Below are 18,418 nucleotides of genomic sequence, written 5' to 3' on the forward strand. Positions count from 1 at the left end.
TTCTCCAAGATGTTTACCCACAAGAACTAAAATACGTTATTCAACAAACTGATCAGCTGTTGGACAAACATACAAGGTAGGACTGGGAAATAAAAGAACGGAGGGAGAGGTTGCAAAGAGGAGACCATTTTTTCCACAACACCTGGTTGTGTCACCCAGGTCACAGCACATTCAGTCACTTGCTATTTACTTTGGTAGAAGTAGAAGAGCAATCTCATTCCTGTTTTTGTTTGAAGTTGCTAAGTTATGAAACCACAAGTTCCACAGCAGACATGCAGATGAGTAAGCTTTGCTATGGCCTCAGAGGAGTCATGTAATAGTCATGAGGAACAGCAACTGCACGATGGCCTTTCCAGAAAATGTAAAGGAAAACGAAAGGTACAGCTACACACTGCTGACATAGACAAGGCAGCATCGTTAACAGAATTTCCATCTGTAGGTGTATTTGTGCAGAGCAATTCGGACCATGGGAGCGTGGAGACTTTGGAGATCCTTGAATGGAGACGTCTGTGAAGCCCAAGTCACAAAGCAGCCTTTTCACAGTTCTTGGAACTTTCTGTCACATAAATGTTGATTCAAAGTGAATTATTTTTCATAATAGCCCACAGGAAGAAAAAGGAGAAGGGTACATCATGTATTTTAAAACCACTAGAAATGTCAGGTAGATGTTTTATTATTTTCCTGGAAAATTCTGGAGAAACTCAGGAGTTATTTTTCATCTATGGATGTAGTTCTCCATCTAAGAGGGAGCCAGGTGCTGCTTCCTTCAGAAACAGCCCAAAGAAAAAGCATGAAATGTTTGTCTTTTTAGAAGATTATTATCACCAAACTTAATTATATATATATAAAATATATTAAAAATTAATAATTTTAATAATAATGTGCCTTTGCACCTGAATGGAATATTCTTTGCAGAAACCTTGCTGTTCCAGTACCTGGAGCAATAGTAAATATCTGAACTGGTACCCTTGTTTCACATTTACACTATCCATAGATCTGGCATGCACAGTTTTCTTTGCAGGTAATAAAACTAAAAATCAGAGACATCACCAACAACAAAAACACAAATGGAAACATCTGATGGCTCTGGGGAATCCTGAACGTGCATTACATAAGTTGTTTTCTCCTGATCTTTTTCAGTCTCCCCATTTTTTTTTTTGAATGGCTGAAGAGTTTTATCATGTAAGAAAGTTTCCTGATTATCTACTCAACATGTTATCGCCCTCCTTCAGAATGCTATTAGAGATGGATGGTTCACTTTTACAGTTCACTGGCATTTATTGCTCCTGCTGAGAGATTTCTGACAGCCTCACAATAATATAAGACCTGTGTGGAAGTTCAGCTAACATAAGATACAGCAATAGCAACTTTTAGCTGAGACGAGCTTAACAAAGCCACAGTTCTTCATGTTTCGGAGCAATTGAACTTTCTATGACAAACTGCAGTTAGAGCCTTATCTAAAGCTGTGAGCAAGGCACCTTTCTGGCAAGTCCTGCTGTAAACACTCAAGTAATTCATTGATGCTATTCTTGTCTCTTGGTGTGAGTCACCAGGCATATTGGTCATACCTCTGCACACGGACAAAGGCAGAGGAGACGGAATACTGAATAACGTGTGTGTTTAAATTTAGTAAAATATTTTACTTCAGGCTGTTAGTCAGACTGACTCCTTTGTTTTGACAGCAATGCCGGGAGGTATTTCCAATCTTTTGTAGCCTACTTCACAGGTGCAAAACAAGTGGCCACACCTGCCAGTGCAGCCAGTGTGACTTTATATTCAACATCAATTAATTTAAACATGCAAGGAAGCACCTCATCTGCACCCATGTGGCACACAGACATGGTGGGTATCTGCCTTTTCTGGTCTGTGGAAGATGCAACATCTTAAATATTACACCTTCACGTGCAACAGGTATGAAAAACACCCATCCTTTTCACAGTAATTGAAATGTAATTGCTCTTCAGCCCCTTCAGATTTTCTCCTGTTTGAAATGAAAAAAAAATACTCAAGCTCCTGTATATTTGTTGTCTCAGAAAGATGTATGCCTCTGCACTAAACTCATAAATGCTTGGTTGCCTGAACCTTTATAAACATTGTCCTTTTGCCCACTGCAAAAGTGATTACTTCATTAGCTCAAGATATGCAACTAAAATAAACAAGATATACACTGAGATTGTTCTGATTTTGGCTGGACTCTCAGTATGCAGGATCCCTTTTACTCTGAGAAACGTACAATATTCTTTGCTGTTTGCAGAACTAGTGATAACTTACTCCACAGAGGACAGAAGGCTTACGTTGATCTCTATTTCAAAACATGGTTTAATCTTGGGGCACTATCTCAAATGGTCTCTCTTTCAGCTGAGGTTCAAGTTCACGTCCCTTTGATGCTGTAAATGGAGCATGCTGGGCTTGCTGACGCAGTATAAAACGTACTGTGTGCTTTTATAAGAACAAATTAACAAATTATCTGAGGGTTAGTGTGCTCTGCTTTACATGCTGAAAATTCAAAGGTAATGGCTTTACACGCTGGTTTGTGTTATCTTTCCTGCCCAAGAACTTCATTCACTTGTGCTGTCATACTTGTTCCTTCTGATCTAGAACATCTGGTTATCTCTGTGAAGTTTATATACAAATGGACCACAGAGATCAAGTGAGAAACAGGATGCAAACCCATCTCCCAGTGTTGATCCCCAGAGTAGCTATTCACATGGGAATTGAAGTGGACATGATCCACTGGATATGGTCCTGGACAGCTCTGCTTGAACAGGGATTTGGACAAGAGGATCTCCAGAGTTCCCTTCCAACTTCAACCATATGAATAAAAGTAGCAAGATTGCTCTATCAGAAGTATGTATGTTCTCTTACATTAACAAACATTGAAGATATGGGTGAAGTTTTATATTGTATTTTGAAAATATTGAAGGAAAAACATAGGTATCCCTGCAGTTCTTTACCCCTTTCGGTCAGTCACTGGGCCAGCTGAGGGTTGTTTCTTTCTTTTTGAAATTCTGGTACATTTCTTAATTTTAATAGGAAAATGTTTTGAATATTTCAAGATTTGTCTTGTTCTTTTCTGCCTCCAGTCTTATCCTTTTACCATATTTTTACATGGTATCCCTTCCCAGTAAAGGAAAAAGAATGTAAAACCTTTCTCTGTTCACTGCCAGTGTCAGTACAACTACGGCATGATTACATCCCCAGGGCCAGTCAAGCAGATAAAAGAGTTGTTCAGCATGGGACTCTGTTCTAAGCCGGTTGCTTTGATACATACTTTCCTGTTCCTCCAAAGCTTTCTGCTTTGTATCTTCAGATCTCTTCAGGCTCTGTTTCTTCTTATAGATCATCTTCAGTGTTGTACATATAGTCTTCATCCAGGAAATATAGCACCGCACACATAAGAAGCTTCTGAAATACTTTTTATGTGCCCATTTACAGTAGGTAGTGATTCTGGAATTACTTTTTTTCTACATCCAAAACATCACAGCAATGGGCAAGAAATCATATCAAACATCAAGGAGGTGTTGAGTTTTCAGTAATAAGCTAATTGCTGTGTGATCTTTTCTCCATGCCTCTAATGCTAAAAAGCTAAGTGTTTCCCAGATACCATAAGAAAATGTATGTCACCCTTTGAAGAATTTTCATATGTGCAGCTGGTTAGACACAATGCTGGGGGAGGACTAAATAAAAAATTTGCTGTAAATTCTCTCTTAAAGACAGCACGTATCCTGTTGGGGACTGAAGCATTAGAATCCGAGTGAAATATCTGGTTCTCATATTAATAAAGTGATTCCTGTCACGTGTCTTCCAGCCATAGGTGGCTTGCTTTTGTACAACTATAAAGTATTTTTTCTTTCAGGTAAAAAAAAATCCTGTGGATGAAAATAGCACCACAGGCACATATGTTGAAAAGATCTAGACAATAACCTAGATGCATGGCAGAGTCATCAAAGATAAGAATCCTGTCTTTTCCTTCCAAGACAAGAAGGGGAGTGAACCAGAGATTGAAGCTTTCTGTGGTATTTAAGCAGGTATTTGAATATAATGGGATTCTCTGTAGATGGTGTTTCCAAGGGCTAGAGCTGAACTAGCTTCTTTAAGGTTGTGTGAACACTTCTTTTTTTCCAAGCCATTAGTTAGTCCTTCTGCTGTAAGCATCTGAACACTTCCTAGTTATTCTCTAGTCCTTGTCAGGCAAGGATTGTTATCTTTCTCCGTCAAGGAGAATTAAGGCACAGAGGAATTAATTTACTGCTTCAGGTGACCCCAGGAATCCAGGTAGGGGTGGGAATGGAGCCCACAATTCTGCATTCATGTCTCTGATCTAGATATTATTAATTTTCCCAGGACAGCATTTTTTTTTCATGATGCAGCAATGAAATCAAAAAGCAGTGCCCCGTAAGCAAGTTCCTGTGGAATTCTGGCACCTCGGACTACCCAAGGTTTACACTGGAAAAGAGGGGGATTTGGCTCTTTGTTCTGAGAGATTTGTGTGTATAAAATAATACGTGTATTTGTGTGTTTCTTTCAACTGGAACCTTAAATAGCACAGCTTAGAACCTTAAATAGCACAGCTTAACACCCACCCAGTCTGGCGTGGTACTAATCTTTCAGCAGCACAGAATTTACTAGAAAAAACTTCTGCTTCCAGCAAGGTCAAGCTCACCGTGCAGTTACCCCAGCCTGCAAAGGGAATCCTTTGCCAGTCCTGTGGATGAGGGCAGTAGGTTATTACAAGGAGTGATGCTGCAAGAAGGCTTCACTGTAAATACACTATAAATACATTCACAGTCTTAAAAGGACTAAATTCACGGGTTTCATGTGGGGGGAGGCTGGTTCCTCCTCTGCTCTAGAGCTGCTCTAGCCTTCCAGCCTGTGCAACCTCAGCCTCACAGGCTTTCTTCTTCCACAGCCTTTCTGTCAGAGCCTGGGGAAGCATGTATCACATCAAACAGATACCATTTGCCACGTATCAGCTCAAGTCAGATGTGCTGGCTTTTGAACAGTGTGGATACAATGCCATTCTCAAGTCATAAAAGAAAGGCACAAAGAATAGGAAACAGACAAACTCGTTTTATTCCTATTGCCTATCAGTGTCGTCTGACTGACTGACTGCACGGGAAATACACTTTGATAGGAAAATCAGAGGTTTCATGTTCAGCAAATGCAAGAACTTGAATAATTTCTGCAGATCATATTTCTTTCTCTTACGTGTTTACATTACAATGCAGTCTTTAATTACAAGGTCACTTCTTCTTTCCACAAGGTTTTTTCCCCTGAGGTGCAAAGCAACCATTACAGTGCTAGATATCTGAGAAATCTCGGTCAACTGGAGGTGTTTAGGAAGAGATCGTGACGATACCCACACGGCTTTCACCAAAGAGATGCAGCTAAGAACATGACAGGTCATTCTGGCTAGCTTGAAAAGTGGGATGATGAGCAGCAAGGGTGAAAGGGTGACTGAGCAAGGGAAGCTGCGAGATGATGAGCAGCAAGAGCAAGCCCTTCTGTATTAAGGGTTGCAGGAGTGACTGCTTACCCACAGGGAAATGATAGAAGTGGGAACTGCACATTTGGGTAATGGGTAGCTGCACACGGTCTTTAACCATGCCTGTTACAAACTGTAAGAAAAAAGTGCAAGAAAATCAAAAGCAACGAGACGATGATATGTCTTAGACAAAGTTACTGTCTGGTTCATCATCTGGACAGTCTAAGGTGACACTATAGCTTGCAATTTTTCCTCTAACATCTTGGGATTGTACAGGATTGGTACAACCAGAGGTGATGGTGCTTATCCATGGAAAGGTCCAGGCAGCCTCTGAATCTCACCCTTGGCTGAAATTACAGCCTGTGGTAATGATTTCTCACCTATTCAATGCTCAGAAAGGTGAGTGAAAATTTATGTTGAAGTTGCTTCAGGTCTATGGCTTTTGAGAGCAGAAGTCATCCAACATGATGAGAAGATTCAGCCAGCAATAGATGCTGTTGGGGACGAACTGCCAAAAGCTTGTGGGGACTGAAAGGATCGAGCTGCATGCCTGCACACTGGTTGTGTGTGAGGAACCGTAACTGGCCGAGCATGTGAAGCCAGCTACAATAAAACAGCCTGTGAAGGGAAGAGAAGGCAGTCTCTGTCACATATGAGAGGAAAACAGATACTTTGGGTGTCAGGTAACTAGAGGTGAGAACAAACTTCTCTGTTGAATGTGCATGATGTAAGTGGATGAATACAAACGCTTTACCAAAAGGGTTGTTAGGCATTGGAATGGGCTGCCCGGGGCAGTGGTGGAGTCACCATCCCTGGAGGTCTTTAAAAGACGTTTAGATGTTGAGCTTAGTGATATGGTTTAGTGGAGGACTTGTTAGTGTTAGGTCAGAGGTTGGACTAGGGGATCTTGGAGGTCCCTTCCAACCTAGATGATTCTGTGATTCTGTGATTCTGTGATTCAGTGGCTTTTTCCACAATCATGCATTCACGGTCCTCTTTTCTAATCTTTTCTAATCTTTAATTGGAATGAAGGGGCTTCATATCACCCTCCTGTGATATTTTACTGCTACACAAAGAGCTTGGTGTGTATTAGCGAGCTCTAAAAATTTCACTGTAGCCTTTGCAACAGGCACAGCAGTTGTCAGCAGAAGATCTGGACCTGTGCTACAGCCGGGGTGAGTTAACAGGGAACTTACCTGAGTGGTGGCAAGCTGGTGGGAAGACAGCTGTTCTAGGGATCTGACATAAGGACAGTGGCAAGGCTGTGCTGCCAGTCGTGAGAGTTTCCTTGTATTTAATCTTCAGATCTTCAGCTCTGCCCCAGGCCGGCAGCCCCCAGCGGAGCTCGCGAAGGGCGAGCTGAGGAGACGAGCTGTCCCTCGCCAGAAGAAAGGTCACCGAGACCTCCCTGCCTCTCGGAGGAGAGAGTAATGCCCGTGGGACTGATTCCAGCCGTATTTCAACAGAACTTTTGTTAGGACAAATGATCACTTTGAGTGTGCAAATGCTGTTTATAGCCATCTCTGCTGTTCAGCAGGGGATGAGAGAAACAGTTGCAGCAAGTTGATTTGTTCGCTTAGTTTTTAATGCTGGAACCCCTCTCCACTTCAGGGAGGCACATGAGACTTTAACATCCTCATGTTAACACTTTTTAAAATTGTAGGAGGGCATCATTTTTTTGGTTCTAATGTAATGCTTCTGACATGTAGTTTAAATATAATGATTGCAACATTATTGTGCAACGCGGGTATAATAGCACACTGTTGTACACAGGCATTCTGATTTCTGTGTGAAGGAGCAGTGACATTGCAAAGCTTTAAAAATCAGTTATTAGTGCAATAAGTGATATTTTAACTTTGCAGAATGTGAAATCTGTGCCATGAAGTACAGATTAGGTGTAGTAAATAATGGCTAGCTAACGAAAAGTAGTATTGCCATTTTTTTGGGTTATTTTTTATTTTATTTTTTCAGTGGGAGGAGGCAAGGTGAAGAACAGAGGACCTCACAGACTTTCCTGCCCTGCTCTGGGTTTCTGGTTTCTGCGCTCTTCTAAGAATTTGGCCAATTTGAAGAAGCCGTATTGGCAACAGCCAGTGGGGTTCCTAATTAAGGTTTCTGAAGTATGTCCTGGACTAGCTGTAGCACTGTTCAGAGGACTCCAAATCCTCAGGCAGGGAATAAGTCCTGCCTCCTCCTATCTTCAGACTGCCCTTGTAAGTTTTTTCATTGCTGTTGTTTTCCTCTAGCACTTCTTTAGAGTAAACGGTGAAGAAAGGGCCAGAAGAAGTTTCCCAGTCTCTGCCTCCATGCTCATCTATTTCCCAGGGTGGAACTGAACAGATGCAGCTTCTGGCTCACAGCATCTTTGCAGCCTGTCAGGATTGCTTTTAGCTGCTGTTCACAACTTCTGGGGCAGCGTAAAGTACACAGGCTTCATTTTTCACCAGCTGCAGGGGAATTTTATAAATAGAACTGTATAGGAGGCTTACGCTCTCTGCCTTTCAAAGATCTTACCAGTTCATTCTAGCAGGATCCAGTGTCTGTTGCACAGTTAACAGTCCCACCGACAAAAATTCAGCAGAAATCACAAAACTGTTCCAAAGTACACTTGTATTCTAGCCTCTCAAAAAGAATCTAATTTCATTTCACAACCAGTATACAGATATCATGCAGCCAAAACCTGATGCATGCACCCTCATGCATTCTTCAGGTCAAAAATTTGACTTAAAATTAAAAAAAAGTATTTTTAAAAATATGTTTGAGGATATTTTGCTTTCACGGATTATGTTTTCAAGTTTCCCTGCAATCATGAAGGTTAAATAAGTGGTCTTTTGGGGAAGGGGGCTGGCTACTTGTTTTCTAAAGTGTTAGAATCCTTAATACCAAAGGTTCACAGATCTCATGAGCCAGCCACACTGCTCTAAGGGTGATAACTGAATTCAATTTGTTCTCATCTTCCTGTTGGTAAATTGTCTCAAGTCAGAAAATTCTTTGGGACAAACACTTTCTTAATTCTTCCATATTAAATGCATCTTGTGCAATTGCCACTGCACTGCTAATAATAAAAACGTGGACCACAGGCTGCTAATTCTCAACCATTAGCTCCACAGAAAGTGTGATACCTGATTCATCTCCATGGAAAATATGGGCTAAAGGAGTATCCACTGTACTTTATAGGTGCTTGGATCCAGAGTTAGAGTAGAAGTCTCAGGTATTACACCCTTTGTACACAGAAACACAGACCTGAAAGTCTTATTCCTTTGCTAATGCTGCTTGATGTCCCTAGGCCTGACTGCTTTTCAATATTATTCTTACTGCTGTTATATGAATCTAACATGTGCAAGGAATTAACTCTTCATTAACAGAATGGAGTCATCATGCAAAGTGTAATGTTAGATGGGAAGTGCTGTATGAATGGAAAAATGTAAGTGTATGTCCACATGTGCATGTGTAGGACCTCTTTTTAGGTAGGCCTGAAGGTTATCTAACATATCTCTTTGCTGAGTTCTGCTTTTAAAATTTATTTTAACTCCTTTGTAAAGACCTGCAGTTACATAAAAATTGATCTGGATAATTTTTGTTCTTAAAAGTAATTAAAGACTTAATGCTATGTGAAATAATAATAATAATAAAAAAAATCTTCAAGATAAGAGCAACAGAAACCAACACTCAAAGAGAAATATGTGACTTGGATATTTGGTGCTAATGGAAAGCTTACTACCCACATTATCATTAATAAAACCACACACTTCTGCTTACATAAAGTACCACAGAAATAAAGACAGTGCAGCTGGAGGTGAGAGAGCTCACTGACAAAGACTTTCAAAACCCAGTATTTTATCTGGTGGAAAACTTGTGTTGGTAATGAGAGTCTCCAGCTGGGGCTTGTGGTCCTATTCTTGTGTCTTTATGAAGACTTTTTGACCAAACCATTCTCAAAATGCTTAATAAGATTCCCATTTCCATAGTAAGAAGACAGACACATCCAGGCAGCCCACCATGCCCTACAGTGTATAGTGCTATATGTACCACAGCACCATTTCACACGGAGACCCTGTACCAAGGTCCTCACCAGCGCTCCACAGCTCTCTGTGGTATCTCTCCATAGCTGTCAACACGTGTGTCCTATTCCAGTTCCTAAATTTTGTGCCTTATAATAGGGAAAAAACAACACCTGGCATACTGATGATCAGGTAGCTAATGGCATTTGGCGCTAACACAGCCTCAGCATCCTCCTCTCCCTCTGTTACACAGGGGACTCACCTCCAGGTACTGATGTGAGATAGCCTGTAGGAAACATAGCGGATGCATTACTTCAGGGAACACAGCCCATTTAAGTCTAATGGCACCTAAAACAGATGGTTCCTTCTGCTTGTAAATTCTCTGATACCATTTCTGTTATTCCAAGCTGAAATGGATCTTTTTTTATCACGGGTCAGCTGGAAAAAAAAAAAAAAGGGAAAACACAATAGTAAGTGCCAACTCCTGTTTTTTCTCTCTCCTTCTCCACACAAGGCAGTCCAGAAGTTCAGATAAGCTGGGGAAAAAAACAGGAACTCAATGGTCTGTCATTAAGGGCTCCTAGCAGTTCCCTTTCTCCAAGCATCCCACCGCACAGTGGCAGCCTGTGCTGAGAGGTCGCTGTGCCAGAGCTCACCACGGCCGCTGAAGTCTGGGGGCTTTGCCGCACTTGTAACAGCTCCAGCACAACCTGTTGGCTGATCCACGGCCACTGCTGCAGAGAAAATTGCCCCAGAGGTGAACTGGCACCTTTGTCTGAAAGCCCTGTCTGTGCTCCCCACCTGTGTCAGCCAGCTTTTAGCTCATGGGCTCTCTCAGCAACCTTGTACCACTTGCTCATCTCTTTTGCTGCATGTCTCTCAGTTCCCAGCATGACTCTCTTCTAAGAAGTTCAAATGAAAATTCACAATGCTGCTTTTCTATTCTACTTCTAACCTTTCTTAAAACCTGCTTCAGCTGTTAAGCTTGCTTATCTGTGTTCAGGCTAGTTGAACTTTCTCCTCTCACCCCAAATTTTGCTGACTGTAGGTACCTCAATTTCCTTGCATCCACTCACAACATGTCAAAGAAGGCCCATTACTTCTCTCACTTATGTCTCACACACCAGGATATCTTTGAATTATCTTTATCCTAAAGGAAATGAAAAAAATAATTGTCTGGGTCATATTAATGCCACTGCTGCCTAGAAAGACTGGTGCTGTTCCTGCAAGCTCCTTGATTTGAATAGCCTGAGTAGAGTGCTAAGCAGTACTATTTTCTTTGACTCAAAATGTAGAACGAGGCTTTATGGTGTTAATTTCTGGATGTTTAGGATGTTTAACTCCATCTATCCCTGCCTTGTCTACAATATAAGACAGCAGAATTTGCCTGCATTGTGAATATCTCAAATGTTTTGAGAGTATTTCATTATTAATTATAGCAATATTATCCAAGGAGTGTGTCTGAGAATAAAAATAGTTTCTCAAGTAGCTCTGACAAGTGTTCAGGAGGAACATGAAGCCAACTCCTTACTTGACTGGGCAATGAAAATAAATTAACATGACCGTGGTTCTTGGAAGAGAAAGGAACCAGAATTTTGTCCTCTTAGTAACATTATTAACAGAGGATTTATTCTAGAGGGTGGTAAAAGCCCATGTGTATGTTTCTTCATTCCCATCTTCAGCAGATATCTTACTCTTACTTGCATGTGACAGTGTGGCATGGATCACACAACCAAATGCCCCACGAATGTAAGCGGGTGCTGCTCTGGGCACACTGCGGGAGCCTCATTCTTTTGTACCCGCAAGTGTTTGGCACCACAAATGCGTGTGTGTGTGTGTTGCAGAATGCAAACAGTGGCACCGTTCAGGTCCCCGTGTTCTGTTCCCTGCAAACACCATGGTAACTCCCAGCGGTGCCGAAGTCCTGTGTCCTTGTAGTGCACTACATGATGCTATAAACAGCTACGGAGAGCAAACAGATAATAGATAAATAGCTAATAGTTATAAATAGCTTTAGGATTTGTCTGAACGAGGAGACAGTTTTATGGTATTTTAATATCTGTCAAGTCACAGGCATCTGCAAACAGCTGCTAAGTATGTTTTTTCCACTCAAATATCCAGTTTAATAAGCTTCTGTTAGCACTGTGGTGATATTTCTGTGACAAAATTAATCAGGTTCTCTAGCTAACAAATCTGGGAAATCAGTTTTAAAAATCAGGTCAGTATGAACTCGTTAAAACAGATACAGGACAAGGAGAGCTTAATCCCTCCTTTCCCAGGAAAGACAAAGGCTTCTCAGACTCCTAGAAGAGATTCACTGGCTACTGAATATCTGCTGCCATAGCGGGATCAGCCTGCAGGCAGTCCAGCTTGCAGATGCCTCGGAGTGATTATCAGTCAAGCAAACTGAGGAGTTTCTCCAGTTGCAGGTTCCAGCTGGCCACAAACCAGCCTCTGCTACAGCAGCAGCCTCTGGCCGAGATGCTGGTGCAGGTTTCTGCGCAGTAGCACCAAGTATTTGTAGTGTATGTGGGGTGGGTGGCCGTGTGCCCCAGCTCACCCTGCAACCAACGCTAGTGAGCAGGAGCTAACACCCCTTTGGGTGTCTAGAGCCCCCAGCTCTAGAAGGGTGGCATACAGGGGCTCTGGGCTTCTGCTACTACTGGGTCGGGTGGTACAGGCTACAGGTAGCATTGCTGGCAAGGCAGGTGCCAGTGGGGAGTGGAGGATTAAGCAAACCGCCCTGGCAGGCAGCACGCAGAAGGAGCTCCTGGTGGTGGGACTCCGCAGAGCGTCAGGAGGCCTGCCAGCAACGTAAATGTTTTGCGAATTTGTCTCCGTTTTGCTTAACTGTCCATGAATAACAAACCGCAATAGATGGTGAAAGCTGAAATTTTTCATGTTGGCAACTCCAGCCAGAACATTTGGTTTCCAGTTGGAAATGGCTCTTCATTTAGAAATTTCATTCCACTTTATTCAAGAAAATAGATGTTAGAACATGCTACAATGCTTGAATCTGAAATGAAATGTTTTCTTTACATCGAGTTCCAGAAACTTGTGGAGTGGGGAGCTGGAGGGCTTGTAATAATTTTTTAAAATAAACAAAACCATCAATCATTCAAAAAGGTTTCTTCCTGGCTCTTTCTCTGACTTCTGGTGGGATTTGGGGTATATCAGTGCATTTACTAACCCTTTGTTTTGGCAGCTAAATTGGGAGTTGTAGCTATCCCTGCCTGTGTTTGTGTTCTAGCAGTGGGTTTCTGACCTCAGCTGGGCTCTGCTCTAACAAATACTGCAATGCTCCTGGTAACTGCGACACAGAGGAAGATGTTTTTCTTTCCCCTTTCCGTGTCTCACATCACACGGTTCCCCTTCTCCCATTTTGTCCTCCCAAGACCTCCAAACTTTCTCAGCTGCTTGGCCTCACTAAAGCCATTGACAAGCCACGGATAAGAGGCTGTCTGTCTTCAGACACCGTGCATCTTGCTCTGCTTGCTGCTGCCTCCTGCAGAAGGCTGCATGAGGGAGCACGGATCGGTAGCTCCAAAAGGGCGAAGGCGCTTCCTGCACTTATCCCCCTGCACTGTCTCCAGGGCATCACCAACAGCCAGCCCTGCCAGATGGGAGTGGGGCAGCACAGGCTGCCCCCGTCCACAGCTCTCGTGATAACCAGTGCGAGATGAGCCAGGACAGATTGTTCTCAGTGACAGGCTCTAACTTCTGCTATTCTCCAGTGCCAGCAATTACTTTAGCCAGAGCATGACCATATTCACACACGAGATTAGCCTTTTCCATGAATACCAGTACAGTTTTCCCTGTAATCCTCTAGTTTCTTTCTTATTAAGAGTCCTGAGAAAACTTCTGCTGGCACAAATTATCCTGAGTCTACAGAAATCAACAGAGCTCTGACCATTTTTATTCCAAGTCAGGTTCTCCTACCACTTGGCAAGGAGACCCGCAGGGCATTAAGGTAACCTGATAGGAGAATTCAGGTCTTTGTCCCCGCTCTTGGATCTGCTTTACTAAGAGGGAAAGTAGAATTAAGGGAGGGAGAGTGAAAGGGCAGTGTGTCTTTTAACAGAAGTTAAAGCCATCCTAATGTCATCATCATCTGCAATTGCAGTAGATCTATCTTAAAGGCAAGGAGTTTGGAGTTGGGATTGCATTGACTCAATTTTCATGACCTCGAGCAAATTCTCATCCAGTTTCTGCTTTTTTTTTTTTTTTTTTTTTGAGTAAAAGCAGTCAGGAAGTGGATAGAATACCACTTTCTTTTATTGGGTGTTTTGGGAAATGTGATTGATGGCCTAGATGGATAGTGTTATGGTTTGTGCTGTCACAGTAACTCTCTGTGCCTAACTCTCTGCAGTGCTGTGCATCACAGAAAACCTTGTCCAAAAAAACAGTGGGTTTGAATTAAAAAAAAAATAAAAAATAATCAAGATTAGTACTGGGAAGGATAGAAATTCTTCTTGGAAGTTATTTCCTTAATATTTAGGTATAATCCACCTTTTACCTTTTCCAGAAACATCTGTCTGTGTATAAGATTTACGCTTCAGTCCTCTGCAGCAGTGTCCAAAAATGAGTTACCAAGTATCGCTTCCTGATCATGTACAAATGGAGGTTGTATCTATGCCAAAATCATAATATGAACACTGGAACAAAAGTGCAAGACAAAGACAAAAGGCACACACCTGAAAGCCTTTAGCTAGCCTGTCCATCTACTGAGCTTCACTAGTCTGCTCTAATACAGCTTTGCTGAAGCTTTGTTTTTAGAGGACATTTATATTCCATTAGGAAAGTGCAAGCATCTCTGACAATAGCTCTGTGTCAGGCCACAATAGTTTGTATTCCTTTATGTTAATGCAGGCTATTAAAAGAAAAAGCCCAACCAATGCCCCTTGGGTTTGAGGAGAGCTGGGAAATTTGGATGTAATGTTCACTTCCAGCTTCAAAGGTTTTTTAGACTGAGGGACTCCACCAAGAGAGACCACACCTGCTAAATTTACAGAGGCCACTGAAGTGAGAGGAGGCTGCAAGCATTTTGGCAATCAAGATTAAAATATAAAAGTATTTTGGCAATTTGAAAAAAAAATGGAAAAGGTAGTTCTGTAGGGAGTAGTGCAGAATGGAAACTATTAAACATAGCTGCAGAAAAGTGGGTAGACTGAATTGCAAGATGAGCTCGATGATATTCCTTTGCAAAACAGGCGAGCAGCGTGGTGGGATGCCTGGGCTCGAGCTTCAGAGGTGTGGACTAACCCTGTTGTGCATGGGACTGGGAACACCTGAGCTGCAGCAGGAGGTGCAACACTGGAGATTCAGATTTTGATTGCTGGACTTTGACTGCTGGACTTGATTTTGGGCTTGAGTTCTCAGAGCTAGCCAGGGTTAGAGCCAGTTGCATGCACACGACTTGTGCAGGATCGCGGGTTGTGCAGAAGAGTGTGTTTTCCATGCACTTCCTCCAAGTGTCTTCATTTTAATTCATTGCCTAACAGGCTGCACAACATGAAGAGGAAGGCAGAACTCCAAGGAAAACATCCCTGACTGATCTTTAGTATCCTCAGTTAATCCCGCTGCTCAAGGGGCCAACTCCAACCTAGTGCCAGAGCGGGGATCAGTTCGCATCATCGGGGAGTTTGGGCTCAGTCACGGGGCTTAAGCCAAAACAATAGATGCAACCACTAACTATGTCTTCTAGGAAAAGTAGACATCTCTTACACATACGAGTGTCCCTTATCACACCCATGAGACATGCAGGCCTAGAGAGCGCCGTATTGAGTCAGAGCAGTACTCCATCTAGGTAATCAGGCCGAGGCTGCTGTTCGACTGCCCCTGTGCACTACTTCCCTGTGAAATCAGCTGCTTTCTCCAGAAAGGCACCTCCTGAGGTGGTTCCAGACACTGAAGATTGGCAGGACCACAGCAGAGCAGCAGTGCAGACGTGAATGGTTTAATCCAGGTAGAAGCCTTGCAGAAGCTTTACACAGAGACTTATAGGGAACAATCCCTACAGATATCCAAATATCATCTCATTTTCCAGGACTGAACCTAAATGATATTTCATGTTCTCTCATTCCTTACAGAGCTACGAACAGGGAAAAACAGACTATTTCTCTGAAGATTCCTTTCTGTTTCAAAGAGTGCTTTTTCATGCTTGCTAAGGACGTCTTCATTTTTCCTAATCATCCACAGGACTCTGAGACATGCACAGGAGGGAAGCACTTTAAGTAAATCACCCCAGCCTGACTTCAAAGGAAAGGGAGCTGAACAAGATGTGCCAAAGGGTTTAACATCTGCGCCATTCCTACAAAGCATTGTTTTGTCCTTCATACTTAGTGAGGAGACACCCACATGTGTTTTCCACTTTCATTGTGAAAGCAGGAAATGTTTAATTAAAATCAAGCTTAACCTACTTTGTTTTCTCTTCACGCAGAAGTCACATCGGTTGCTGAGAGGGAGGATCTGCAAGTCTTGGCACCCAAACCTTCTGACTAGGCTGAGGGACAGAGCTGACAGGGCCGTGAGGATGATGTCTGAGGCCCTGGGCACAGCAACGAGCACGGCCGCACACCAGCAAGGGCAGAGCTTGGGGCGTGCTGGGGAAACTCAACCCAGACAATTGCATTGGGCCTGATCCTGCCGTCACCTGTAGAGAGTGACAGAAAATAGGGAAGGCAAGAACCTTACTAGGAGACCTGGCCCGTCTGTCTTCAGTCTGTCACCCTGAAGAGTAGATCTTACTATGGGGTGCCTTTCATTTGCTTTGAATGGCCATATAATAACACAAACCTTTATGTTAAGTGTTGATAATGCAGAAAACAGTCCTACTGTCAGGTTGCAAGGAAGTTTAGGGATAGTTTAGATTCTTTTCCCAGAGACAACTCAACTTCCAGTTACATATTTGAACAAATCTTCACTTTACCAAGGCTGCTTTTTGTTTGTTTGTTTGTTTGTTTGTTTCCTATCACTTAGATGAGGTCTTTAGTGGTTATTAGGAAAGCAGCCAGAAAATATAGCGCTAGCCATGATCCCATTATCAGAATACACCCCTGTCCATTGGAACATAACCTCTGGCTCAGAGAGCATATTAAGGTAGGCTAAAAATGCTTCCTCAGTTACAAATGGAGAAACGAAGGTTAAGAAAGAGAAAAGTCCTTCCATCAAACTGTAGCACCTTGCAGTGAGTTAAGAGACAATGGACCACCTAAACCTATTGTCAAGTTTATGCATCCAAAGTGAGAGGAGGACGGGTGGATTAGTCCTGTATGTCAGTGCAATGGCATTAGAGGTTTGTCTCAATCACTTTAATACTACTTCTTTTTCTCTCTTCACTCCCACTTTGGCATCCTGACACCATCCCATACAAACAATTTTTGGTCCCTTCCTCCTGTTTTCCCCAGAGAAGGAGAAGTAAACTGAAGTTGGCATGAGCTCACAAAAGAGCTCAGGTCAGAAGAGGAGTCTAAAGTACTGTTGCTCATGGAGTTGAAGTACAGCAGTGTTGTTTCCTCAGCTTTAGAGGCTATAAAATGGCAAGCAGCAGAACACAGATCTGTTATCATGACAATGAGTGTGATAAAAAAATGGGGTTTTCTCTTCATGGCTAATGCTTTGAGAGAAAGCTAACCAGGACAGCAATAAACACTTGATAGATTTCATTGTGTTGGAGAGCAAAGCTGTGTGGTGTTCAAAATCTAATTACAGCAGAGACATATTATCTGTTATTGATGAAAGGATCCAAATATTCCTATCTGTATTGATGGACACTAGTGCTCTCGTGGACATGAGATAGCACCAAGGCACAGAAAAGGCTCTGTGTGGGCAGTTTCCATGGCCCAGCTCAGTCCTCATAGACTAATCCAAAGTCCTCCTAACTAAGTAACATTCTCTGCAGCAAATCAAAACCTAACCTACAGATTAAGCTACACCCTGTAGAATGAAATATAAAGGTTATTGTGTCACCATGCATATCCCCAGCCGTGGATTGAATTATTGAACTTTCAGGAAAACAACATCAGAAGAGGTTCCTGGATGAAAATGATTACTTGGGTGAAAAGTATCACTTAGCTAGGCTTCAATATCCAACAGTTATTTGTCTTCCCATTGGTAAGAAACTCCCTGATGTGCAAGACTCTCCAGAACCTGTGCTGATCTGCACAAGGGAAGATCAGTTGTGCAGGTCAGTGATATCTGCCTGGTGAAGAACCCAAATCCCTGCCCTACTTCAGCAGGGTATGGATAAACAGAGACAAATTAGGAAGAGCAGGCATGGAAGCTGAGGACCTTCAGTCACATCACGCCTTCTGTCTTCATTCACTCACCTTGTACAGGAGAAGCTGATCCAGCCAGACCTAACCTCTGCAAACTAACTCTTCTGCAAGGCTACAATGCCACGCTTCATCCGTCCAACCAGGAAAGGTGCAATAAGTACCTCTGGGTAAAACGTATAGTACAGTCTAATGCCTTGAGATTGGAAAAGAGGTGGAGAATGGAGAGAAGAGGAGAACTCAACAAAAATGTTAAGAAACACACAAACTACATGTGAGGCTCTGCAAAGTGTTCTCCACATCTCTCTCGAGCCCACTACATGATCACATACTTATCCAGGTTTTCTTTGCAGACTGTTCTTCCTTCCTTTAGGTTGGGTAAGTTGAAACTGAAGGGAAAAGGCAGAAGTCCAACAGCCACAACTTGATGACCTTGGATGCCAACTACTGCAAGAAGCTAGTACTATGAAAAACTCAACTTATTCCTTATTTTACCTATTTTCCTGGTTAACTGGAGCAATGGTAATGCCATGACTGCAAAACAACAAGCTGCCTCCAAATGTACAGTTCTCTGGCTAGATGATTCCTTTTTACTTTTCTCTTGTGTCCATGAACTATTTACCTTTGATCCTAAGGAAGCAGATAATGTGTTTTTTTTT

At 42.5% G+C, this 18,418-nt stretch overlaps 1 long non-coding RNA gene across 1 annotated transcript; it reads left to right on the top strand.

Moving 5' to 3' along the window:
* Nucleotides 1-5,928: 5,928 nt before the first annotated feature.
* Nucleotides 5,929-16,525, top strand: LOC308197168. The gene is made up of 3 exons (XR_013952653.1): nt 5,929-6,660; nt 6,791-7,698; nt 15,926-16,525. It is a non-coding gene; the product is annotated as an uncharacterized lncRNA (long non-coding RNA).
* The last annotated feature ends 1,893 nt before the right edge of the window (nt 16,526-18,418 follow it).

This window comes from Anser brachyrhynchus (assembly GCF_964034855.1).
Source record: "Anser brachyrhynchus genome assembly, chromosome: 6".
Classification (NCBI taxonomy): Eukaryota; Metazoa; Chordata; class Aves; order Anseriformes; family Anatidae; genus Anser; species Anser brachyrhynchus.